The sequence below is a fragment of the Ambystoma mexicanum genome, chromosome 8, assembly GCF_040938575.1.
Source record: "Ambystoma mexicanum isolate Mex_15411 chromosome 8, UKY_AmexF1_1, whole genome shotgun sequence".
In the NCBI taxonomy this organism is placed as follows: Eukaryota; Metazoa; Chordata; class Amphibia; order Caudata; family Ambystomatidae; genus Ambystoma; species Ambystoma mexicanum.
The window spans coordinates 887,876,828-887,902,498 of record NC_090929.1 but is presented as its reverse complement, the minus strand read 5'-3'; positions in this window follow the sequence as shown (position 1 = coordinate 887,902,498).

Here is a 25,671-nt window from a genome sequence, read left to right as displayed (position 1 = left end):
GCAAAAAGGATGATACGCGAAAAGATGAGGAAGCAAAATTAATTCAGAAATGTCTTTCCAAATACGCCATTGAAGGGGCACAATGTTAACCACCGTAGATGGACCAAATTTGCAGCAGGCAGTAAACGTGCCACAGATAAATAGTCAAAGACAGTTTGATCAGACATATAATGGATATGCTCCACAGGAAGGGGATATCGAGGAAGAGGTTGGCAAGGTAAGCAAGGGAATTGGCAGAATAATCTGGGAGGTTTTCAGAATATGCAAAATGGTAACCAGAACATGTAATATGGACAGATGGGGAGACTGCCACCCATATGTTGGACGTGTGGAATGAGAGTGCACATAGCTTGAATGTGTAGAAGCCAAGGAATGGTGCAAAATGATCTGTTTTCTAGATATGGAATGCCAAATCCACCTGCATATTCGCAGTAGAACAGAAATGGATTTGCGCAAGATCAAACAGTGCAGCAGCAAGCGCTGAGAGTGCAGCAAGGCTTGCAATCACAGCAAATGACAGGTAATCAACCGTAAGGACAATCGCAGCAATCTCCTATGCAACTTCAGCAGAAGACAAGCACAGAACTGTCACTGTTGATGGAGTGAGATTGTACCCGAAATAGTACAGCTCACTGGGAGACCTGATGTGTTCAGTCCTTTCTGTAATGCTAAATACTCATGAGGAACCGAGGATAGACGTAAATATAGGCGGCAAAGCTTTTTCCTTCTTAGTGGACATGGGTGCAACACGCTCGTGTATACGTGAGGGCAAATTTTCAATGTCTGGCAATGTGATGAATACTCAGGGCTTTACAGGAGCAACAAGTCGTGTTCCTTTTACAGACGAATTACCAGTCTCTACAGGAGAGTACGATATGAAGGTGCCACTGCTTTATTCAAGGCAAACACCTGTCAACATATTAGGACGAGATTTAATTACAAAAATGAATATGACCATTTCGTTTACAGACGAATGCATAATATGCTCAACACCGGGAATGCATTATGTAAACGTGTACGAGATGATCATGGCATTCGCAGGGCAAATAGTGCCCAGAGCGATACCGCTCGAACCAGAGGTGTTCCATTATGGGATAGGTATTCTGTTAACATGGCTACCAGGTCTATTAGGCAGAACCATGAGGATACCAGATGAGTTTCTATTTAGGCCTCAGATACCCAAGAACGAAGAGGAAGGGCACATTTTTCCCTTAGACATAGAAGCAGCTATAGTCTGAGGAAATATGGCTTTGCTTGATGCAACTGATGATAAAGGTAGATGATGGAGCACAATAATTGCCATTGAGGAAGGCTACAGAGTGACTGACATCACTGATGAGGAATTCTTTGGAGATGACCTATCTGACGATTTTGTAATATTTGAAATGTGCATTACTTATTTGGTAAAGGCGATTAAGAGAGAGGTCCTGCAGAGAATAATGCTAGCAAAGAAGCGACTTGAATATTTTGATGAAAACATTGCGAAAGTGCCAGTTTCATTATGGACCACTGGCTCCTATGACGTAGGCATACTGAAAGGGGTTGGGGAAGTGAAGATTAAATTGAAACCAGGAGCAATTTTACCTCAAGCACAGCAATATCCCATGTCCCGAGAGGCAGATGAAGGCATTTTCAAGACAATTTCCGCCATGATGGACCAAGGTATCTTAGTGATGTCAGAGTCCCCATGTAATACGTCAGTTTATCCTATCAAGAAATCTAAGGGGGGGGGGTCTTGGAGACTAATACAAGATCTTAGGCCGATAAACCAAATTGTAGAAGCCGAGTTCCATTTAGTCCTGAACCCATCTACAATTCTATGTAATATACCTATCGATGCACGATATTTCACTGTGATTTACTTGAAAAATGCATTTTTCTCAATCCCATTGCCCAAGGACTCACAAGATTTGATATCATTCACCTTCAGACAAGTGCGATTAAAAAGCACAAGGCTGCCCCAGGGGTACTCTTATTTTAAGATTTGTCAAGTGCAACACAGATATCTGACATGTATTGAGAATATACAGACTTAAAATACAACAGAATAAGCAGTATCGAGTTAGGGTCTAGTTTGTGTTGTTCGTGTGGGTGACTATTAGCGGGCTTTCAGAATGTTCTCTGAGATATTCATGTAGACCTATTGGCCGGATCTTTGGCAGAACAGGTTGACTCATTTTCTGACGTGTCGGGGGATGTCTCCAAATATCTCCTCAGTGGGGCCCAAAAATCTTTTGGTCTACAGGTAGGCACCACATTTTGAACATAAGTTTCTTCAGTTTCATGTACATGTATTAAGTCTCTCATCCAGGCTTACCGAGTGGGAGGGGTTCTTGCCTTCCAGGCCCTAAGGATACACCGTTTGGCGACTGCCCCTGCAATTGCAATAAGTCGACGTGTTTTAATTGAGACCTTCCCGATGTCGCAGAATAGGTATTGGAGACCGATAATGTCACTCACTGTCTCGGCCATCTTGCACCAGAATCTTTTAATCGGGGGACAGTCCCAGTACATGTGAAATGAGTTTTCCCCTTGGGTCTGGCACTTATGGCATTCTGGTTTAGTCGTGGGGTTGAATTTGGCGATTTAATTGAAGTGATTTTAGGTGATTCAGCACCTTGAATTGGAACAGTCTAAAGTTGGTGCATACAGAGACAGATTTGGTGAATTGGCAGTATTTCGCCCATTGCGTGTCTTCAATAGTAATCCCTAGGTCCCGCTCCCATTTGGCCTTCATTGTGTTCTTGTACGGGGTGTGTCGTTGGACCCCATTATAGAGGGTGGAGATTCCTCCAGTGAAGCCCTCGGGTGTCATGGTATCGGCTAAGAAGTGGTGTTTGGGTGGGGCTTCCGGAAAGGAGGGCCATTGCTTCTTACACGCTGACTTTAACCCGTAGCATTGCAGTGATGTGACTAGCCTGGTCCCAACTTTCGCCTGGACGGTCTTCAGGGATGCAAACTCCCCGTCAGGATATAGGTCACCCAGGTGCATTTCCTTCCCCGGATCCCATCTTTTCTGGAGGGTCGTGTCAAGGGTGGGTTCGAGCCCTGGGTGGTGCCATAGCGGGGTATGTGGCTAGTATGGGTTGTCGCATCCCACCCTGTCAAGTAGACCGGAGCAGGCTCGCACCGTGGAGCCTACCAGGTCCACCTCCCCCTGATCTCTCAACGCCTTGGAAAAGGGCATTGCCCACAAGTTGAATGGGGCCGCCGCAAACATTTCAGCTTGTATGTGTGCGTATGCTTCGGTCGAGTCTGATCAGTATTTTGCAAAGTGAGCCTGGGCCGCCTGAAAATATAGTAGAAAATCTGGGGCTGCCAGGCCCCCAGTCTCGTACATGTCGCACATCTTGGGCCATTGGAGACTTACAGAACCCCCTCCCCTTACAAAATTTGATGCCAGTCTCTGTACTTTTTGGAAAAACAGTCTGCCTGGCCACATAGGGATGTTACAGAACAGGTATAATAATTTTGGCACTATTACCATTTTGAGTAGCGATATTCGCCTGTATAGTGATATTGGAAATTTGTCCCATATCTTTAATTTGTGTTCTAGGAGTATTAAGTATGGTTTGTAGTTATTATTGTACAGGGTCTGTTTGTCTATGGCCATTATGATTTCCAGATATCGGGCGGTAGTGGGTGACCATTTGAAATGTGCGGTGGCTAGGAATTGCACTGTGGAGGGTGTAAGCGGGATCATTTCTGATTTAGCCTGGTTGACTCGGTACCCAAAGTATTTTGCAAACGTCTCAATTTCATGCATTACTGGGGGTAGATTGGTTTCGGGGTCTCTCATATACAGCATCGTATTGTCTGCATAGAGTGAAATAAATTGGAGTGGTCCCCTAATGCGAATACCCCTCCATGAGTGTTCATATCTAAGTTTGGCAGACATGCCATCTATGGTGAGTGCAAATATGAAGGGGGATAGTGGGCAACCTTGTCTGGTGCTTCTTCCGAGTGCAAAGCTTGGGGATAAGCATTTGTTTGTTCTTACCATTGCCCTGGGATCGGAGTATAGGACCCGAATGTACCTAGTGAATACCGGGCCAAACCTCATCTTGTCTAGTATAGCGTGCATATAGTTCCAGGATACAGAATCGAATGCTTTTTCAGCATCTAGTGTGACCGCTATTGTCTTAGCTTTCAAGTCCTGCTGAGAGGTGATGGCGAAGAATCTTCTGAGGTTCAATGCAGTGGATCTGGTGGGAATGAAGCCCGATTGGTCGGGGTGTATGAGTTCATTCATGTTTTTTATGAGGCGGTTTGCAATTACTTTGGCATATATCTTAGCATCTGAATTGATTAGGGATAGAGGTCGGTAGGACGTGGGATCTTGTGGTGGTTTGTGAGGCTTGGGGAGTACTGTTAATATCGCTTCTATCATGGTGTTTGGCAGTGCCCCTTTTCCTAGGGTCTCCACCCAGACCTCCAGTAGTATAGGGGCCAGTTCTGCTTTGAATGTTTTGTATAGATCGACTGGGATACCATTGGATCCGGGGGCCTTGCCCGCCCGTAAATCTGTTATGGCTTGTTCTAATTCTTCGATGGTTAGTGGGAGATCCAGGGTCACTTTTTTGGTTTCATTCAGTTGGGACAGGGGGAGCGAGTCTACGTAGTCTTGTATTTCTCCTTGGGAGGCCTGGTCTTTATTAGAGTAGAGCTCTTTGTAAAACTTCTGGAATATCTCATTGATATCAGCAGCTTTAGTTCGCACAATCCCATCAGCATCTGTAATGCTGGTTATGTGCCTCATTCCTTGCTTGGCCTTGATGAGGTTAGCAAGTGTTCGGCTAGCTCTGTTCCCTTTGCCGTATCTGCTGGCTCTTGTAGGTTGTGCCATGTAGAAGAGTTCACGTTCGGCCAGAGCCCTGAATTTTGTCAAATGTTCTGAGATGTTTTGCAGTAGGGGTTCGCTGTTACTGGTGGCCTGTGCGTTTGCCAGGTCTCTCAGTGCTCGTTCGGTGTGGTCTAAGTCCCTCCTTATTTCCTTAGGCACTCCATATGTCTGTGCCATAAGGTGCCCACGCAGCCAGACCTTGAAGGTTTCCCAGATTGTTGCCTTAGATTTGACAGAGTTTGCATTGCGTTTGTGGAAGTCTATTATTTCAGTTCTGAGGAGTTCTATCAGTGCGTCGTCCCTCAGTAGTGCGGGAGGCATTCTCCAGTTCCGAGCAGTATATTCTGCGGTAGATGGTGTCAGTTCAAGAAGGACCGGGGAGTGGTCCGACATTGTGCAAGGGTGTATCTTACATGCAGTTACTTCTGATTTGAGGTCCGGTGTACACAGCCAATAGTCTATACGTGAACTGTTGCCGTGTACCGAGGAGTAGAAAGTGTATTCCCTCTCCTGTGGGTGTAGTTGCCTCCACGCATCTGCGAGGGGTAGTGTAGTCATGGCTTGAAGATGGTCAGGGAATATTTGGAATGGTTCCTGCTACCACCAGACGTTCGTTCCAGGTCATGGATCATATTGAGATCCCCTCCCCAAAGCACCTTGGCGAGGCCTATCGGGGATATCAACGTAAGGATCTTTAGGTAGAAACTCGAGGAGTCAGTATTGGGGCCGTAAGTGTTCATTATAATAATTTCTTTGTTGAACAGTGTACCCCATATGATTGCATAGCGGCCCTCCTCGTCTGTTTCAGACCTTGCGTGTTGAAAGTTGATTCGCTTGTCCACCACTGTGAGAACTCTCCTGGCTTGTGTAGAATAGTTAGTGGCAGCTTTTGTGGGGCCCCAAGCTCGGGCAAATGCATCAGTCACTTTCCTCGTTGCGTGGGTCTCCTGTAATAGGAGGATGTCAATTTTGTGCCTATTTGCATAACTTAGTAGTTTCTTCGCCTTCATCGGGTGAGCAAGGCCTCTAACATTCCACGTTAGTAGTCTCACCCCCTGTGGTTTCACTGGCATAGCCATTGGTGTTGTGTTGTTGCTGTTGTCTCGGTATCATGCATCAGTTCTAGTATCTTGTGATCCTTGCACGTGTCAGTTTTTCTTGTTTCTCCCATTTCCCCAACTGGGCAACGTGCCCTTTTCCTCCCTGCCCCCTCCCTCACTAGCTCCCCAACTGGATAGTGTAGCCCCTGAGATGAACTTCAACATTTGATGAAGGTGGTTGGCTCTGCTGGGACGCTGCTCTTGTATGTAATGAATACAGATACCTACTTGTTGTAGTGTGTCCTTTTTCTAGATGGATAGAGGCGGGTCCATGTACACACCCAGACTCTACCTTAGTACGAGAAGTGTTTCCTAGATGGGGAGTATGCGAGGTAATGAGATCTGATAATGGACCTCACTTTGTTAATACCGTTTTCGAGCAGATCAGCTTGTTGCTTGGTATAAAACACAAGTTTTGTTTGCTTATCATCCGCAAGGAAATGGGATCTGTGACAAGCTCAATGGCTGTTAAAGGAAAGAATAGCCAAGTTGAAGATTACTCTAAAACAAGGGTGGTTGCATTGCCTACCACTGGCATTATATGCATTGAGGAACCAACCAGGTTCTGACCACCATCTTACGCCGCATGAAATCATAACCGGAAGGGGAATGAGAACACCCTTAATGCCTCCATCCCAAGTTAGCAGTGATGCTCAGCCAATGTCAGAAATTTTAGGGCTTGAATTGCAAAACTATTTGAACTGCATGACTTCCAGTTTTTCTGTAATTTCAGGACAGGTGCAGAGACGAGGGTGTAAGGCAGTACAGAACACAGAAGGAAATGCTTCAACAACCCAACCTACTGAATTTCAACTTCCAAAACTTTACCCAGGAGATACGGTTTTAAGTTCGTAACCACACAAGAAAAAAGTAGGACGAGCCCAGATCTTCCTGGGAGACATCAGGATCTACTCTGGAGAAACCCCTCTGCCTACACCCCTCTGCGAAAAAGCTACAATCATTGGGGAAGAACCACAGCACATGCAGATGAGATCTATGATGAGGAAGAAGAACGCATAACCTGACAAGTGGATATAAAAGAATCATTTAGTTGGACTGTGGCTTGACTTTGGACACTCCCTTTTGAGCTATAAAGAAAATGGTAAAAAGACACATTCAAACACTCGGTGCATCCTAGTTGCAGAGTAAAGGAAGATCTGCATTCTTAAAAGCCACAGTATCTTATTGACTTTGGACTGAGGCATGTTTAAGCCTTGATAGAAATAAGCATATGCCAGATTCTGATCTGATCGTGGAAACAGCAATTGGAAGAGGGTACAATACCCCGATTCCTTCTACACTGAGTTCTTGTTTGGTTCTACTAATGGTGTTACCCAGTGATGACCTTTCTAGGCTCATACTTACTTATTTTGAGTTGGTGTTACGCTCTTATCCTACGTTGGTGGGGAGAACTTGCCGCATTCCAGCTTATATTCAAATTCCTGACAATGAAAAGTTCATAACACAAGAGTGTTCCTGAACAGACTAAAGTTATGATATTATTTAAATAGCTGTCAGTACATATTCAACTGGTAGCTTAAACAGAACAAAGCATACAATTATTCATGTGCATTTTTCTGCCTCACCAATCAGATGATCCTAAAACAACATTCAGAAAATATGTACAAAAATATGAAAACAATTGTTTTTTTGGTTTTATTATTTGTAATAGAAGAAACCAGTTTAGCCTACAAATATGAACAGTAATTACACAGATAGGTAAACATACATAGACTAAACTAAAATGAATAAGTGTATGCCTTGTTCTGTTTAAGCTAACAGTTGAATATGTACTGACAGCTATTTAAATAATATCATAACTTTAGTCTGTTCGTGAACATGTGTTATAGGCTAGTTTTTTGCTCCATTGAGTTCCCGATTGTTTTGGAGTTCCTCTTTTGTGTATATAATGAAAAGTTCATAACAAGAGTGCTCATAATCATCACTGAAGAGTTTTTGAAGTTGCCTGAGTACAGTGAGGAAACACGAATGCCCGTATCAACCAACGCAGCACATAGACTGGTCAGTGTGGTGTTCTTTCGTCTAATTGAAGAATACCTGCATCTCGTTGGAAGATACACAGATGTGGTAACCTTTCTGAGGGATCCAAGAAACACTGCAAACTTTAATGTAATCCTGGAAGGAATTATATTTCAGGTGGCAATATATTCTGAAAGAAATCACAGAGCAGTGTAAAAACCTTTCTCCAAGGAACAGATTGAGCAAGAAAAGAAAAGACAACTTTTGTTCATGCTGACAGGGAAGCAACATGTCATCTGGACTGAAGCAGATTCGAGGTATCGATTGGGAACTGATAAATGAAGCAGATTTCATAGAGGTTCACAGGGGACATTTTTCTTCACCATAAAGAAAAATTTGCATCTCGACTGGTGAAAAAACTGGTTCCAGAGAGAGAGAAAGAAAGTCATTTCCTAACGCATCCAGAAAGCAGAGAGCTGATAGAGGATGAATGCTGGATAAAGAAAACAGCTTTCAAAAAGCAAATCTAAAAAATGCAGAAACATTAAAGTTTGTTTTTCCTTCCTTAGCATCAAATGATCGAGATGGGAAACATAGATAGTAACGTTGTATTGCCCCATGAGAGTAGACACACACATTGGGCCTCATTAGGACCCAGGCGGTAAGGGGTTTACGGTGGCGTAAACAGCGCCGACCCTTACCGCCTGATTCCGAGGTCCCTTAGCGCCATGGAGGATTTAACAATGGCGCTAAGGGACCTTGTTGTTAATTACGCCACCGTAATTTACGGTGGCGTAATTAACGCCTTCCCCACTCCCATTATGCCATATGGGGCAAAAATGGGAATGGGGAAGGGTAAATGGGGATTGGGGACTTAACGCCCCGCCAACCTCGGAATGGGGCGGTAAGTCCGCCAACCACCATGGCGTAAACATAGTTTACGCCATGGTGGTAAAGGTACGACCCAGGCGGTAACTTACCGCCTGGGTCGTAATGAGGCCCATTGTCCAAGAAGTAATGCTGCAAAATTACATATCAGTGCATCATCTACACATGCATTATATTCATACTCATATTTCTTTCACTGACAGTAAGAACTGCATTCTACATAGGAGCACATGATGCAAAGACTCCTGTATATATTTCTGAGTAGAAGGAAAAAATGAGCGTGGCAACTACAAGGCAGCCTAGACCCTACATAGTTATTCCTGTACCAAGAGAAAATGGGAAGATACCTGATCTTGAAATGGATGTTGTTAGTAATAAATCACACACAGCACTTGGTTCCGAAACTGCTTTTAAATGCCGGAGACAGGGTTGGCAAATCAGACAAGGTAAGGGGTTGACAAAGGTTGAGCCTACACAGATAATGCATGCAGACACACCTGGTCCAGTGACAAGAAGCCAAAGCACCAGTCCCACATAAAAATCACGTGCAGAGATTATAGCAGAATCTTTATGGAATTTTTCATCTGTTTCAGACAGATGGAGAAGGAAAGACTTGCTGAACTTTCATCTACGCAGGGAACCCTGATGGATGTTCTTGCAAACACTCCAGCCAGAAGAAGCTATGTTGATGCGTTTAGAGACGTAGTAGTACAAAACTACATGAAGAGTTTAAGAACCAAAAGAAGCACCCAAGAAGATAATTATGAATTGAATGATTATCTGGACAGCACAGCACACTTGGGAAATAATATATGGTACCAACACATGAAAGAAGTTGGAAGAAGTAAGTCAGAAGAAGAATGCTTCCTATGTGCACTCCTACCATACAGCATGGGGAAGTCAAAGAGCTTCATACCTATTGAAATAGATGTCCTAACTGCACACTGTATAGTGCACCTAGCCTTCTGTAGTACCAGAGGCCAGTTCATGGGTCGAGCAGCCTCTCTCAAATGGGCAACTGAAGGAACAGATCCGAATGAAGCTGACTATTTTCAAGACATAAAGACAAGAAACAATGCTAAGACAAAGAACATTGTGATCAGATATGAGAAACCTGGAGTAAAAGGAACCGGAATAAGAAGAGAATTGAATAAAAAACGGAAAGTTCCAGGACACTACACAGAAGACATCCGCAGATGGAAAAACAGAGGAGAGGTGCAGATTTTAGGAACTGTCCTATCACCAGATGGCTGAAAAGACAGAGTAGTAATCTGCAGAGACTGGGTAATAATGGGTCACTACCAACCAACAATTGAGAATGCACAAATGTTGTGTAAACCATTATGGCCAAAACTTGCTAAACTACTGACATGGGTCGAAGACTGAGGAGGGCCCCTGCAGATAGTACCAATGGAAAGTTCTAAATTATGCTTCAGAAATAATGGTACAAACAAATGGGGGAGAATCAGAACTGTGAACGAATCTTCGATGCACTAGGAATGAATATCAGAACAGCAGTCATCATGGATCATTATTGGGCTTGCAGATCCAAGGCCTACATCAGACTGCCTAAAGATTGGGGAGGAATCTGCACATTGGTGAATGTCCATGTTCCTGCTTTGGTGATTCCTTAAAGTGACCTGAACATTGATAATTTCCCGAAAACAGATGCACATCTGAGGAAGAAGAGATCTGTGGAGCTGATAAAGTGAATAAACAGAGAGAACTACTTTTCAGCCAAATCAATAGAAGCTTTTGACTCTACTCTGTATGAACATAGACTGTTCAGCTAGACTTCTTCAGTGTTCCCGTTGATCTTCAAGCCAAGGATCCAGGTTAGAAAATACTAAGTGGCTTCAGATTACCAGATGGGAATTGCGGCAGAGGATTAATACTACCATCAAGGGATTCAATGCAATCAGAGAAGAATTGAGAGCTGTAAGGTTGATGACCCTCCAGAACAGATATGTCCTGGACATGATTACAGCTATGGATGCAGGAGTTTGTGCCAAAATCAGAGAATCATGTTGCACATTTATACCTTCTCATGATGACGAGAATGGAACATTGACCGAGGCCATAGACATGCTGATGAAACTCCATGGCCAGATGATAGAAGAGGTTGAAGATATTGCTGATAACAGCTGGTTTTGATCACTCTTCTTGTGGGTTCCACAATGTATGGCAGATATTTTCAAATTTCTTGGAGCTTTGCTACTATTAGTGATGCTTGGATTCTGTGTTATCAAGATCATAATCTCACAATGCAAGAAGACAGCAAAGAAAGCCATAGGGATCAAGATTATGATTGATGTTGAATCAGGATGGAAGCCTAAAGATCTGACTGACTAAGAAATCAGAGACTTTGTGAAGGCCAGTATCCTTGCACCTGAGGGAACAAAGTTCCTGTATCCAAAGGATCATAAGAAGTATGTGGGAAGATGGATCTATTGCAGTCCAAGTTGACAGGGCATGCTCATGACATGGAACAAGAATGAGCATGTGAAATCAGATGGAAGCTTGAAGGGAGTCATAAAGATATGGATCCATAAGAAGCATTTCTTCAGACCAGGATATCTGGAAGTGTAAGATGATGTGAGAGTAGTCGATAAATCACCCAGAGGGGGAATGTATAGGAGGAGCCAAGTATCCCCACTCCAACTGCCCCACCTACATTACCTGAAACGTATGAACCAAAGTATGTGACGTATATTGAACAGTTAAACCAGCGAAGAGAAGAGCGTGGGCTCTGTGCAGTACCCATAAGAATACCTATACCTAAGAGAATATGGGAGGTAAAGTACCCATTGAGGAAACCATACTTACATCCAAGACAATATGATGGCCATTTGAACGAGATTCCTGAAGAAACAAAGAAACTAAATGACAAAGATGAATGGTGACATCATACAAAGATGAATCTACACCCATATAAAACATAACCAGACCAGAGAGGCAGACGATTCATAAAGCACAAAGAAGTACCAAGGATAAGTGACATCTTAGGATCAAGATGACAAGACTTATGCCGCAGATCTGATGCAGATACTTAGATAGTTTAAAGGTGTACAGATGCAATGAAACGCAAGCAGCAAAGCAATCATGAAGCTAGCCACATGCTTTTAAATAGATTAGACCGTGGCAAGCGCCAATATATACATATATACCTCAATAGATACATATGGACAAATAAAGAATGAATGTTTCCACTACGTATAAAGCAGTACTGAACAAACAAGAAGGCCCCATTCTAGTGTCACAGTTGAGAAAAGCCAATGAATTAAACAGAATAAAAGTGCCGCAAAGGAGTTCACTGAGCCAAGAAAGCCAAGGTCTTATCAAACTGGAATTGGCTGACATTGGATACAATTAATGTGAAAGAACAGAAGCTTCTGTTCAGAGAGGGCAAGCAAAAACAAAAGACGTCAGAGGACTGGTGAAAATAAAATCAAATAAATGAAAAGGCTCAATTTCGTGGTGTCCAGTCATGTGATAGAGGAAGTTGGACGAACAAGATGATCACACCTACACACGGAAGCCGGCTAGTGCCTATACTCCTTCAAAATTCTCAGAACACAGTACAAACTCAAGGCCAACTTCAAAGCACTTATTGACACTGGACCATTGAGGCGATGATGGATGATATTTTAATTGGAGGGAAGCTGGTATCAAGACAAGCTCATCCGCACCTGGTTGTTCAGTCTGCGTGCTGCTAACATAGGTAGGAAAAGTACTGACGGGGGTTATAAGCCAATCAATTATAGGGTACCAGGTAGTTGGAGGTCCTGTATTATGTGTAGCCAACGGGACATCGTACATTTAGTGACGTTCATAGTGGCCATTTTGAAGGAGGGCTTAGTTGCCCCACCTGATGTTAACTATCCAATTACCTATTTCTGTTACTCTATACAGGTATAGAACCTATGCTTAGTTATTCACATAGAACCAATCCCACCTCCCGATAGGTTTTTGTAGTTTGCCAGGATGACGTTGGTAATGATGCAGGTCAGCACGTAAGTGATGACCACTTTTGGGTACAAAAGCCTAAGTTTTTTATGAAGTAGTTAGTGTCAGAGTATCGAGCGATTGCTGATGTTCGTTGTACTCCCTGTTTTAAGATATTTGACATTAAAACAGACAAACTTTGCCTAACTATTTGTGTCGTCTTGATTATTGATGTATGAATAAAACTGCATCCCCATCTATCTCCAGGGTACCGCTACACATCTTAACGGGCTGGAAGCCTCCAGTTCAGTGTGCTATGAAGAGTAGCTATGCAAAGCCTCTCTGTGTGTGAGCCCAGATAATCCATTGCAGCTCCAGGGGGTGGAGCCAACTTCCTGTATGCAACAGGAAAGACTAGCATGTTGCAGAGTCTTGCGGGCGCCCTCTTGGACGGAGTCCTGGATACAGCCCCAATCTTCCTCCATTGCCGCCAAATTGACCACCGTAGGTGGTTCCTCGTGACACCATACTTGAATTTACAAGGAGTAAAATACGTGGACAGCAGGTGGCAAGAAACATCAATGAGTTGCGCAGCACAAGGGCTACTGGGATTTAGAGATGAAGTGTTGGCTCAAGTGAATAAAGCATGTGCACAATTCTGGAACGAACATATCGTAAAACTAGGGGTCGAAGCAATGGAAAAGCCAGTAACAGTGCAACAGCAAGAAACTGATGAACTATGCTTTTATAATGAAGGAACTGTTTTCGTGGGGGCCAATCTGCGATGCAATAAGACATTGTTCATTGCAAACCTCAGTAATGGGCTACTAATGGGTGTGCCCGCAGCAGGCATTCTTGTACCTCCGGCCATCATGGAGGGGATACTGCTCACTGGCCACTTTGCCCTCAGCACTTCTCTTGATCCCTGAAGACCACCTTTCAGTGGGATCAAAAACATTGTCTGCCCCAATCCCAGCCTCACCCATAATGGGGCCAACAGGAAACCCATTGCAGCTCTCCATCTTCCGTGTCTTACCTGCAAAAGAAAAGAACAGCAAATTGCGCAGAAAAGGAAGATCCAATTATCTGTCGCAGGACTCCTCCAAATTGCTCAGAGATACCTAATGAACATAGACTGTTTAGCAAAGAAGAAACATTTTTCACATCTCTACTCCTGCCATTGAGTCCAAACAGCCCCTAATGCCAAGTGTCTCCAAATAGTGAGATGGGTGGTCGTACAGCTGGCAAACAACACAGAACAAGGACTCAATGCAATCCAGGTTGAGATGCACCCAATAAGGCTGATGACCTATCAGGTTTGCCAGAGCTGCGTGAAGCTCCAAATGGTTTCTCTGAAGTCAAGAAGCTATGCTGCTCCTTCCCCAATCAACAGGCCCAACAGATTAAAGTAAAATCTGTGTGACCCATGGCCCAAGGCAGGAGTGCTACTGGAGACCCCCCTCTAGATTTGGTGAAAGGCTCAGGAACTGTAGTTGAGACAGGAGGACATATTATAGGAAATGTCAAGATACAGCTTGGTTTATAACATAACAGTTTAAACAAATAATAGTGTTCTTACCCAATGAGGAATGACTCCTAGCCTGGAACTCTAGTGGATGATCCAGTCCCTAACTAAATACTTATTCCTACTTCCCTGAAAAAGCTTGAAGCAATTCTGGATGCACAGGTTCTGGTCGTAGGCGTATGACCATTGCAAGAACAAGGATGTTATGAAAGCCCTTGCGCTCTATGCCCTGAACTGGCATGCTAGTCGTGGATTAGAGGTAATTCCCTATCAACGTGTTACAAGTCTGCTGACTTGCAACATTGCTCACCTGTGCGAGCAGGGAAGAACATGTAATTAATATCGGGAATACCTCTTGATGTTCCCCAGCCGACATGGGAGACGGTAACACTGTAAAGTGGAATCCGACCTCCTGTGGCATCTACTTGAGCCCTGCATGTGCTGAACTCCTTGGAAGCTTGTACCACGGCGGAAATATCGGGTAAGCACGGGTCTGCTCTGGGCCCTAACATGACCCTTCAGAAACGATATGTGCTTGACCTGCTCACAGCGAAGGACGGAGGGGTTTGCTGAAAAATGGGTGCCTCCAACCGATGTAGAGAACGGCTCCCTGATGCAAATAATAGGAGCACTGCACACTCTTGAAGCCAGCATCCAACAAGGGGATTGGTTCAACAACCTTTTTTTGGATGGGAGTGATCATCAAACTGTTGGTACCTGTGATAGTGTTTGTGTTGGTACTTTTCTGAACATGCCAGCTGGGACTTTGATGTTGTACCAAAGCAGTACCCAGCAGTGCTATGATGATTTTTTCAATTGGGGTATCAAATGCACCTTGGGTTACAAAAGACAGTGCTGTCCAAACTGATGACCTAAATAAACCATGCATGGTGGTGATAGAGCAGCTCTTACACCCTCCCGGCACTATCACTACACACCCACCTGACCCCGAGCATTATACAGAACATTTGGTTGATTCAGAAGGTCATAGGGGTTGTATATGTCAGGCGCGTTGCTGGTAAACCCTATTTAAACCGATGGAACTGCGCGCTTCTTATAACCTTATTTTAAATTGTTGTTGGATTATTTTAGTAGACGGAATTTTAGATATTTAATTTGAGTGAACCGTGCTGTTTTTATAGTGCACAGCTTTCTTTCAAGAACTATATGGGCAGCTAAAATTGTGCTTTGCTTCTGAATTGTGCTTTCACTTTTGGTGACATCTATTAAAAGCAACGTTGGACACATAACGTACTCTGTGCATTCTTTTTTAGGAAAATCCTTTCCTTCTTTGCCTTGCAGATCTCGCGTGCAGATTGAATTAGGAACTACAGTTCCCAAGTGAACTGTAGTCCTACGCACGTATTTCAAGACACGTCAGGCGCGTCTGAGACAGTTGGTGACGGTTAGTAGGGTGTGTGAGGTGTGCGCCCCACTGCTGCCCTTGTTTCAGGTATTACATCTTGTACAATGTCTACACAATACAATCTTGTTGCAAAAATACATAAGAATCGCAATGCTCGCCTTAGAGCCAACCAGGATGATAGTGTGTGGGAACTCTTAACTGATAGTAACCCGCCCCTATCCCTGGATAATAACACCTTGCCTAACTCACTTGGTCCTTTTTCATCAGGAACAATAAATGCCACAACTTGCCAAGCCTCTTCTGCTCTGGATGTACAGAATAATGCTAGGGGATTACCCAACCTTATTGCACCTCCAGCTGTAAAAGACATGCCAAATGGGGCACTGAAATGCTGTCTAATCAAGACGTGCTCGTTAGTAAAATATGCACTGGAAATTTCAGATTATCTTCTGTGAACTAAAATTGATCTCCTCTTTATTTCCAAAACTTGGCTGCACGACACAGCCCACCCATCTATACAGTTGGCCACCCCTATGGGCTACCTGTGTGTCTATACCAATCAAACTGGCACTAGAGGAGGGGGTGGCTACAATCTACAAACAAAAGTTAAATCTACATTTTTCTACCCATCCTTACTTAGATGCATGTGAAGCACTATTCATTAAAATTAACACTAACTCTACTAGATCTCTCAGTATTTCACTGTTGTACCGACCACCTAAACAAACATTGCTATTTGAAGAGGAGCTCTTACCTTTCATTGGTGGAACCTCCAAAGTTACTACACCAAATTTGTTAACCAATCATTTGAAGAGGGCTTCATCCCAGCTAACATCAAGGAGGCCTGGATAATTCCCTTACTAAAAAAGGAGAATCTGGATCCCACGCTTGCTGGCAACTATAGACCGATAACAAATGTACCTTTCTATTTAAAGTTAATTGATAAAATAGCGTACACTCAGTACCAGCACTTTGTGGAACACAACTCTGTTCTAGCCAATGAACAATGCGGATTTCGTCCCAACTTTGGAACTGAGACCGCTCTGTTGGTTTTGAAATCAAACCTTACAGAAATCATTGACAATGGTAAAGCTGCCCTACTCTTACTTTTGGATCTCTCCTCAGCTTTCGACTTGGTCGATCATGCTCTCCTGGAAGAAAGATTGACTAAAATTGACAAATGTCCCACACAGGCCACTAGATGGTTCAGGTCTTTTCTTGGATCTAGAACGGCCCTCGTAGTGAAGGGCAATGCTCAATCCCTCAGAACCCTGCTACCTGTGGCATCCCCCAGGGATCCTGTTTTCCACCTTTGCTTTTTAATGTTTACTCGAGACCCTTGTGCAATCTTCTTGCCTCTATTGGAGTCTATTTTGCAAACTATGCAGACGACACACAGATTGTGTTCACATTGTCTGGTGTCTATGCTGCGGACTCCACTAGGGTCAATGAAGTCTTTTTGGCCATACAAACATGGATGGCTCTTAACTCCTTGGCCCTGAACAACTCCAAATTGGAGTTGCTCATTGTTGGCACTCCGAACAAACTAAGAAACCTTGATGACCTAACAATTCCTCTGTAATACATGGTACGGTTATTACTGTGTTCGAAAATGTTAAAACATTGGGTGTCTACTTTGACTCCCACCTTACCTTTCAGAAACATGTTTCATCTGTTACGAAATCAAATACCCAAAGATTAAAGGTCTCTCAAAATGGAGCTGTTCGTGCGCTATGTTGTCTTAGCTAGACATACAAGGTCTCGGAGTCTCGCAAGAAGCTACACTGGCTCCCTGTCATGCAGCGGATTCTCTTAAGGGTTCTGTCCTCATTTTTAAATTTCTATCAGATAAGGCTCCTTTATATCTTTCCTCCAGAATCCACAGAGCTCCCATTAAGTGCACCCTCTGCTTTAATTCTGATATATTTCTCTTCCAACCTCGTGTAACCCTACAAAATGTTGGTGGTGCAGGCTTTAATGCCTGGGCACCCACCATCTGGAACTCTTTTCCCCTGGAACTTTGATTATGCTATTCTATAACCAGTTTCAAGAAGCAACTCAAGAGACTCCTGTTTGATAGGGGCTACGTTAAACATTTGGATCCTCTCTACCTCCCACTGTGATATTGACCCCCTTATTCAGCACCCTCTTTTCTGTTTGAAAGCCTGTCCCGTGAGCGCTCTGAGGCCTTCGGGCGTGTGGCACAATACAAGAAATCAATAGATAGATAGATAGATAGATAGATAGATAGATAGATAGATAGGTATATACATGACTTGCACCCCTGAACACTATGCCCAGTCTGGTGAAAGTTTATATCATGTATGTAGAGAATGGGTTCCGAAGGAAGGATCACCAGCTTACTTGGAAGCTGAAAGGTTGGAGGAGGAATGCTGGCAGGGACAAATAAAGTTGTGCTTATGTGGGAGTTTGTTAATGTAGAATTAACGAGAGGGGGGAATGTTGGGAAGGAGACACGATCTTCCTGCACCCCCAAGCGCTTCAGAATAAGGCAAAGGTCAATGCATGTATTGTAAGACACCAGGGGGCAGGGGGATCACCTTAAAAGCTTTTTACATGATTATATTATTGCCTGCTTTATGGGTGTAGTGCACATGCGGGAATAGCAGCCATCTTGGGCATGAGCAGCCATATTGGAACACAAAGCTTAAACGTATTCCAGCAGTTAGCATCTCAGGGCAACGAATATGAGCAAAGTAATCAGCTGTATCCTTGGCACTGATGAGCAAGACCAGAGAGACACAGACAAAGACCAAGACCCATAAACCCTTCATTGTCCTAAAATGTTGCCAACCTTCGTGCCTTGGAAAGAATGTGCCCTGCAAGGCCATGGGAGAAGGGCTTTGTACAATCCAATCCCACGAGAAGGTGGGCACAGGCCCCCGACCCCCAGCAGGCCTGCCCCTAAATTTTAGTACCCACATGGCCTGGCTTTAGGACCCCTGAATTCCAATGTACCAGCCAGCCCCATGCTCCTGATCATAAATCCGTTGGACCCACGATCGATCAAAAGGATCAGAGAACAGGGCCTTCCTGCCTTCACTTCTAGGTCATGTGATATGTGCTGCGAGGTGCAGGGAGGGATGAAATTATAGCCTAGAACGAGGGTGGAAGATCTTGGAAAGGTGTTGGTCTGTCTGGGAGCGATTGAAGTGCGTGAGTTAGTATGACCTCTGCATTCCCCTGGGCCCCTGTATCCTTGTACCAGGTGCACTGTTACACAGAGATGTGTTTCTTAGTTTGTAAAATAATTGCTATTTGGCCTTCTTCTGAGTGATGTTGATTGCAGCATCACCCACATGGAAGAAGATGGACGGACGGGACTGAGACCAATGGCCTGGTATTCCCTAGGGAGCAGGTGACCTGTGTGTAGGGTCGCATCAACCAGCTACGCGTGTTTCTACTATATGTAATAGCGTCACTGATGACGTTGTGTACTTTTATAATGTGTTGCACATGCAGATGTTAACAGCTACGGCAGCAGCGTTCTTTGTTGGCACTTTTCTTTTTGTTTGGAAATAAACTTTGTTATTCTTGCAAGTGGTGTATTGGGCCTTTTTCCCTACTGGGTTTGTACATTTTCTGGTGTGAGCTTCTAGGGGATTTCCTATACTACCTGTATTGATATTCTGGATGGCTGAGTAGCTCCTCTATTGACCATAGCTAAAAATGGCCTTGCGAAACATCAAAGTGGCAATTCCATTTCAAAGGACTGCCTCCTAATAGGGGTTGCACACGAAAGGGCCTTTGAAGTGCAGGGCCAGATAAGAGGGTGAGTTTAGACAGGCAGGCAGAGCAGAACCAAAGGATGGAAGGATTCTTCCATCTTAGTTTTTTGTGGGCCTCTCCTTCCTTCCTGTCTCCCACACTTCCTGCACAACAAAGCAGTTTGAGAATAGGCTTGCTTTTAAACAATCCCTGATGGCTTGTTGCCCTGGACCTTGTCCAAAGCCTTCAGCCATTGGGGTGGAAAAGTAGGGATCCAAGGCAGCGGAAAGCTCTTCTCTCTACCCACTCAGTGGAAAGTTGGGGGTAAATTGCTGCTGGAGCAAGGCCTGTCTCTCTGCCAGATACATTGGTACCCAGGACCTTATTGGAGGTAAAGGACTCCTGCAGGTGTTAGACAGCCTTCCCAAGGTTGGGAGAAAGGGAAGGAGGACTTATCTTATCCCTGAGTCCCTGGATTTGGACTCACAACAACTGTAGAAGCAAAGCAGCTGTTTTCCTACATTTCTACACCATCAAATCACTGCTGAATCTTCATCGACTGTGCTCAAGCACATTCAAACCAATGGAACTCACTGTGTTGCCTCTGTCCCTTTTGAGTCATTGTTGCTGCTCCTTGAACCTTTTTGCCACTGCACCGCACCAACTGGAACAAGAAGTTTGCCTCTGCAGAAGCCTTTGAACTGCCACGTCTCAAAACATGCTTCAAACCACCTTAGTCGCTCACCTGATGCTGGTGATCCGCATCCTTCTATGGCCTCCTCGCATCGCAACCATTTTAATCTCAAACTGGAATTTACACATAATCCCCGTCTGGATCACTGTGACTCACCACATCCAAACCTCATTTGACCCGCGCGCACAATGTTAAGAAGCTTAGTTCAAGTGCCAATAACTGATTAAGTTATTGGCCCCTCTGGTTCATTTATTTGGACCCTAGACTAGCTACTTGCTAAGTCTTCCTTTTGCAGCTTTGCCCCAAATATATAAATATATATACTTTTTCACATTAAAGTGATGCATTGCCTTTATTGCCTTTTCTTCCAGGCTAAGTATCCAGAGTGCTTCCATCATTACATTCTGCAATTTTTTCTTTTCTTACATGGGTGGGTTTTTGCTAGTGTTTTTAGTACAGTATTTAGTGCATAATGGTGTGCGTAATTACAGTATATAGGTTTATATAGAAACTTGATTGAGCATTCCTTTATTTTGGACTGTTGTAATATTGCTGGTTGGGTTGCTACTGTCTGACATTCACACTCCTCTTGAGAGTATAGCCTGTCCTCAGCCCATGTTCCCTCAAAAAGACTAAGGATGTGATGCTTTATATGCCTTGGAAGGACAGAGCCTCCTCATACTTGTCCCACTACCTCCATAGACTGTGTTTTCTGTTTATATTCTGCACAGGAGACCAGTCTGGACCCCTGGCAGTGCAGCACTTCATTTTTCTTCTTGGTGAACGAAGGCCCATGGGGTACCTTTATGGCACCCATGGATAGGTATACACCCTTGTACCCCTAGTGTATGTTTGGGCACATGTGTGTTGCCACAGACCAGGGTGTGGGCTGGTGTGGGCTGGTGCTGGCTAGTGGCAGCTACATGCTGGCTCTGGGCATCCTCCCTTTTTGGGACACCCAGACGCTGTCATAGGAATCCATAGGAATCCATGGATACCTGGACAGAGGCGAGATGGCCACTGGTGGCCTCTTGATTCCTTTGCCTTTCCCCTTTGTTTCTCAAAGTCCTGAGAAACCTTCTGCTCCCTTCCCCAGACTATATGTTGGGTGCAAGGACCATATATGGAACTGGGTTGCCCCTGCTAGACTAGCTGTAGCCTTCCCAGGGATTGCTGTTGTGTGTACACCCCAGGGGTGGGACCTTCCTGAATGGAGAGAGGAGTGAAAACACATTATGTGTTGTGGGTGTCCGGTTTTTGTTGTGTGTCACAATGCCTGTGGTCCTGCCTGAGCCCGTCTGATTGAAACGGAGAGAATGCTCTGAAAGGGTGGGAGTTGCATCCAATCCACATCCTGTGCTATGGGTGTCTGGTTTTGGGTGAATGGCCGGAATGCATATGAGCATGATTGGTAGCTGCAAGAATGCAGTTTATGTGATTTGCTGGCTGAGCCTGAGTGAATGGGGAACATTTGTGCATAACTGGGGATCCCTTACTTACCTCCTTGTCAAAAGTTGAAATTCGAAACCGAAGCAGAAGCTGATGTCTCAAGAAGGAAGCTGTATCCTTAATCCAGCTAGAGGAAGAGGTCTGCGGCTGCAATTTATTATCAAATCCAAAAGCTGCTTTGCTGATTCGAGGACTGAACCAGAGAGGACCTAGATAGGTGACTTATTCTCATAGCTACAAAGGGACATCATGCAACTGCTGCTCTTCACCCAAAGTGTTCTGGAAGCCAGTCCTGTGTTCCTGCCATCCAGATGTGGTGCTTTCATGGGTCCAGAATAGGAGTACCTGGACATCTTGAGCCCAAGAAGTCCATCTGTGTCATTCAGAGTCTGCAGGAGGGTTCATGACCACTGTATGTTGTTGTGTATCGCCCAGAAAGGGGGTACACTGATATAGTGCTGCTCGACACCCAAAGCAGCCAAAGTTCCAAGTAATACAAGAAATCTTCGAGTGGCACTGCAGCCACGACATCTGTTCACTTTTCCGTGCCAGAGAAGATCCAGGGTTGCTGCCTGCAGAGGAGTGCCAGCTGGGCTTTTCCCACCACCAAACCGAGAGAAAATCATCCTGAAGGTCCAGACTTGGTGAGGGTCCACAGTGCAGTCCAGTCCCCGAGTCCAAGTTGCCAGAAGCTAGCCTGTAATCCGTGCTGCGGCTGCAACACCGAAGAATTGAAAGGCAGCCAACCGTGAAATACACAAACTTGATACCTACTACTGTCACTGCACCCGTTGCCACCGAAAGTCATTAATGACCATCTACAGCCTTGTCCTCTTCATCCAAGCCTTTTCGAGGTCCACAGCAAGATTTATCTACGTGGGACATCCACAGGCTGCATAGCAACCCGATAACACAGACCACTGTGACAGACCTGCATTGCTGCCTTTCCAACACCGCTTGGTTCCCTTCTCCTGCTCAACCCTGATGTCCCATTGACTCCTTCTTCCAAGCCGGTGGGGTCCACCCTCGAGGGAATCATAGAGTAAAGCAGATAAACTCTGCCACTTTGCCTTCCAAGGCACCCAAGGTACTATGACGGGGAAGAGCATCTTCTATCCTCAGAATTCATCCAGGGGTCCCAGATTCGTCTTGGATCCTGCTCTTCTCAGGCTTCCCAGGTACTTTGGGGTGGGGGGGACCCATAGCAACAGAAGCAGACTATTAATTACATAAAGTTTGTACTGGTGCAAGTGCAATAATTATTTTAATTTTTTATTTTTAATTGATTTAGCTGAAATGAATCAGCTTTTTTTTTGTTTAAATATTTTTATTAGTTTTCAGTGTAAAAACGATATAACCATTAACAATCCAGAAATTCATTTTGTACAACTTAGTTAAACCTTCACCTCTCAACAATTCTTTAACATTCCATGTATACAACATAAATCATAGCGCTACGTAATAAGGTACACAATTCATAGTTTCTCGGTCATTCATTTAGTGTGTAATGAAAGAGAGAATGAAAGGGAGAAAAAAAAAGGGAGAATTTGAAGTTGAGTTCATTGGGTCAATTATCTCCTTGTAAATCAGATTAATCCATAAATTCATTTGGGGGTGGGAGATATCAGAATACATAATCACAGTTACTGCTTCTGCATTTCCACCACCTTAAGCGTGCAAATATATAGTTAATGTGGGCATGGGTTACCGCTGCTGCGTTTCTCCATCTAATACGTGCAATTATAAATTTAATGTGACCATCAGCAATTCAAGAATTCATAAAGTGCTTTAAGAGTTGCGGTTGAAAATACATGTGTTCCTTATCAGATACAAAGTCTAGAAAGGGGCGCCATATTTTCCGGAATCTCGAGAGTTTCGCCTCCACCACTGCCGTAAGTTTTTCTAAACCTAGCAGTTCCCATAACTTTAGCTACCAGTATGCTAGGTGTGGGCCTTCTATTGTCTTCCAAAATCTAGCTCTGGTGATACGGGCAGCCACCAGTAAATGGGAAATTAGGCTTGCTTTGTGTCCTGACATTGGAAAGGACCCGTCTTCCGGGGCGTCCCCTAATAAGAACACTCTAGGGTCCATAGGGAGTAAAGAACCCGTGATGTCTTTGATTTTAGATCTCACTTCCAGTCAATATGATTGAATAACCCGACAATGCCACTACATGTGCACCATGTCTCCTCGTTCATCATACCCGTGCCAACATGTATCTGGATATTCTGGGTTAATGGAGTGAAGCCTATTCGGGGGGAAATACCATATAAAACAAATTTTAATAGCATTTTCTTTTATTTGGGTGCAGCAGGAACTAGTCTGGGCACGATACCAGATTCGCTGCCAAGACTCGTCTGAAATCTCTAGGCCCAGCTCTCTCTCCTAAGCGTTCATATATGGGAGCTTCTCCTCCGTGGAGGCTCTCTCCAGGAGTTTATAACATAGCGATATCTTATGGGATTGGTGTCCTTCAAGAATGTTCAACTCTATGCCAAGGGGGGTTCTTTGGGCTGCTCGGCGGATGTCCCTATTAGTGAGCCAATGGCGCAGTTGTATATATCGAAAGCGTTCTGTCGTCGCTGGGAGATCAAACTTCTCTTTGCATGTCTGAAAGGTCAGTGGTTCCTGGTCTACATATAGATCTCTCAGGCACAGTGGTTTGTCTCGACTCCAGGTTCGGTACGCTGTTGGCGCTAGTCCCGGAGTGAAAGCGGGATTTTGGGATATAGGGGACAGTGGCCATAGCCCTAGTGGGATACCCCTCTGGGATCGTGCTTTATCACAACACTTCAGGGTGGACAAGGTGGTTGGCAGGATACCAGTTTTAAATGTACATGCTTCTTTTTGTAGAAACTGGAGGTGAGCTAGAGGGAGTGCGGAAGCGGTCTGCTCTATCTCCAGTCACTTGGGTGGGTCTGGGGAGACCCTCCAAGAAAGCATTATCACCGTCTGCGCCGCTCTGTAATAACGTGGTAGCGAGGGGAGGCCCAGGCCCCCCAACATTCTTCCCCTTGTCAAGAGTTTCCCAGGGATACGCGGCCTCTTCCTCTTCCAGATAAACCAGTATATCTCCTTTTGGAGGTTTATAAGCTTGAATTCTGGGATGGCTATTTGCAAAGAATGAAAGGCATATAATAGTTTCGGGAGAAGTGTCATTTTAACCGCATTAATACGGCCGAGCCATGAGATTTCCTGAGAATCCCATCGCTGTAGCCATTCCTTCAATTCTTTAAGCAGTGGGGGAATGGTCGCTCTGTAGAGGCCCGCATATGTTGGGGTCAGTTTACCCCCAAATATTAAATCTCTGTTGGAGACCAGGGGAAGTTCGTCAGTGTTCGCAGCTCCTCTAGTCTGTCTAAGTCTTCAGTCAGGGGCATACCTATTGATTTAGCGGGATTTGTCCTGAAGCCAGATATCTCGGCGAATTGATTTAGGAGGCCTAAGAGGGGCGGGAGTGTATGAGGGGCGTCTCGCAAAAAGCAAAGTAAATCATCCGCATAAAGCGCAATCTTATGGGACTGCCCCCCTACCTCGAAACCCTGGATGCCTGGATGTGATCTTATATGTTGAGCAAGAGGCTCCATAGCTAAGGCGAATATCAATGGGGACAAAGGACAGCCCTGTCTCGTACCCTTGGCTGATTCAATAAGGGGAGTCCAATTCTTATTAACTTTAATTTTAGTCGAAGGAATTCGAAAATTTGAGAGTATTAATCTGGAGAACTCTGGCCCAAAACCAAAACCCGCTAGCACTAATTCCAGATATCCCCACGACATACTATCAAAAAATCTGTGAGCATCTAGGGATAGGACGGATAAGTCCCCCGGGATCTTTGGGGCGAGGGCAATTAGGTTGATGGCTGGCCGTATGTTGTCATAGGTGGATCGGTTATATATAAAGCCTGTGTGATCATTATTTATCAATGACGGCATGATTGGGCCTAAGCGGTTCGCTATTATTTTCCCTAGTAATTTAGCATCTGTGTTTAAAAGTGCAATAGGCCTGTATGAGGAGCAATCAACAGGATCCCTCCCAGGTTTCAACACCAGCGTTGTAGCTGATTCGGCCATAGATGCCGTAACCACTCCCGCCTTCCATACAGAGTTAAACAATTTTGTTAAGTGAGGGGTCAGCTCCTCCCGAAAGGT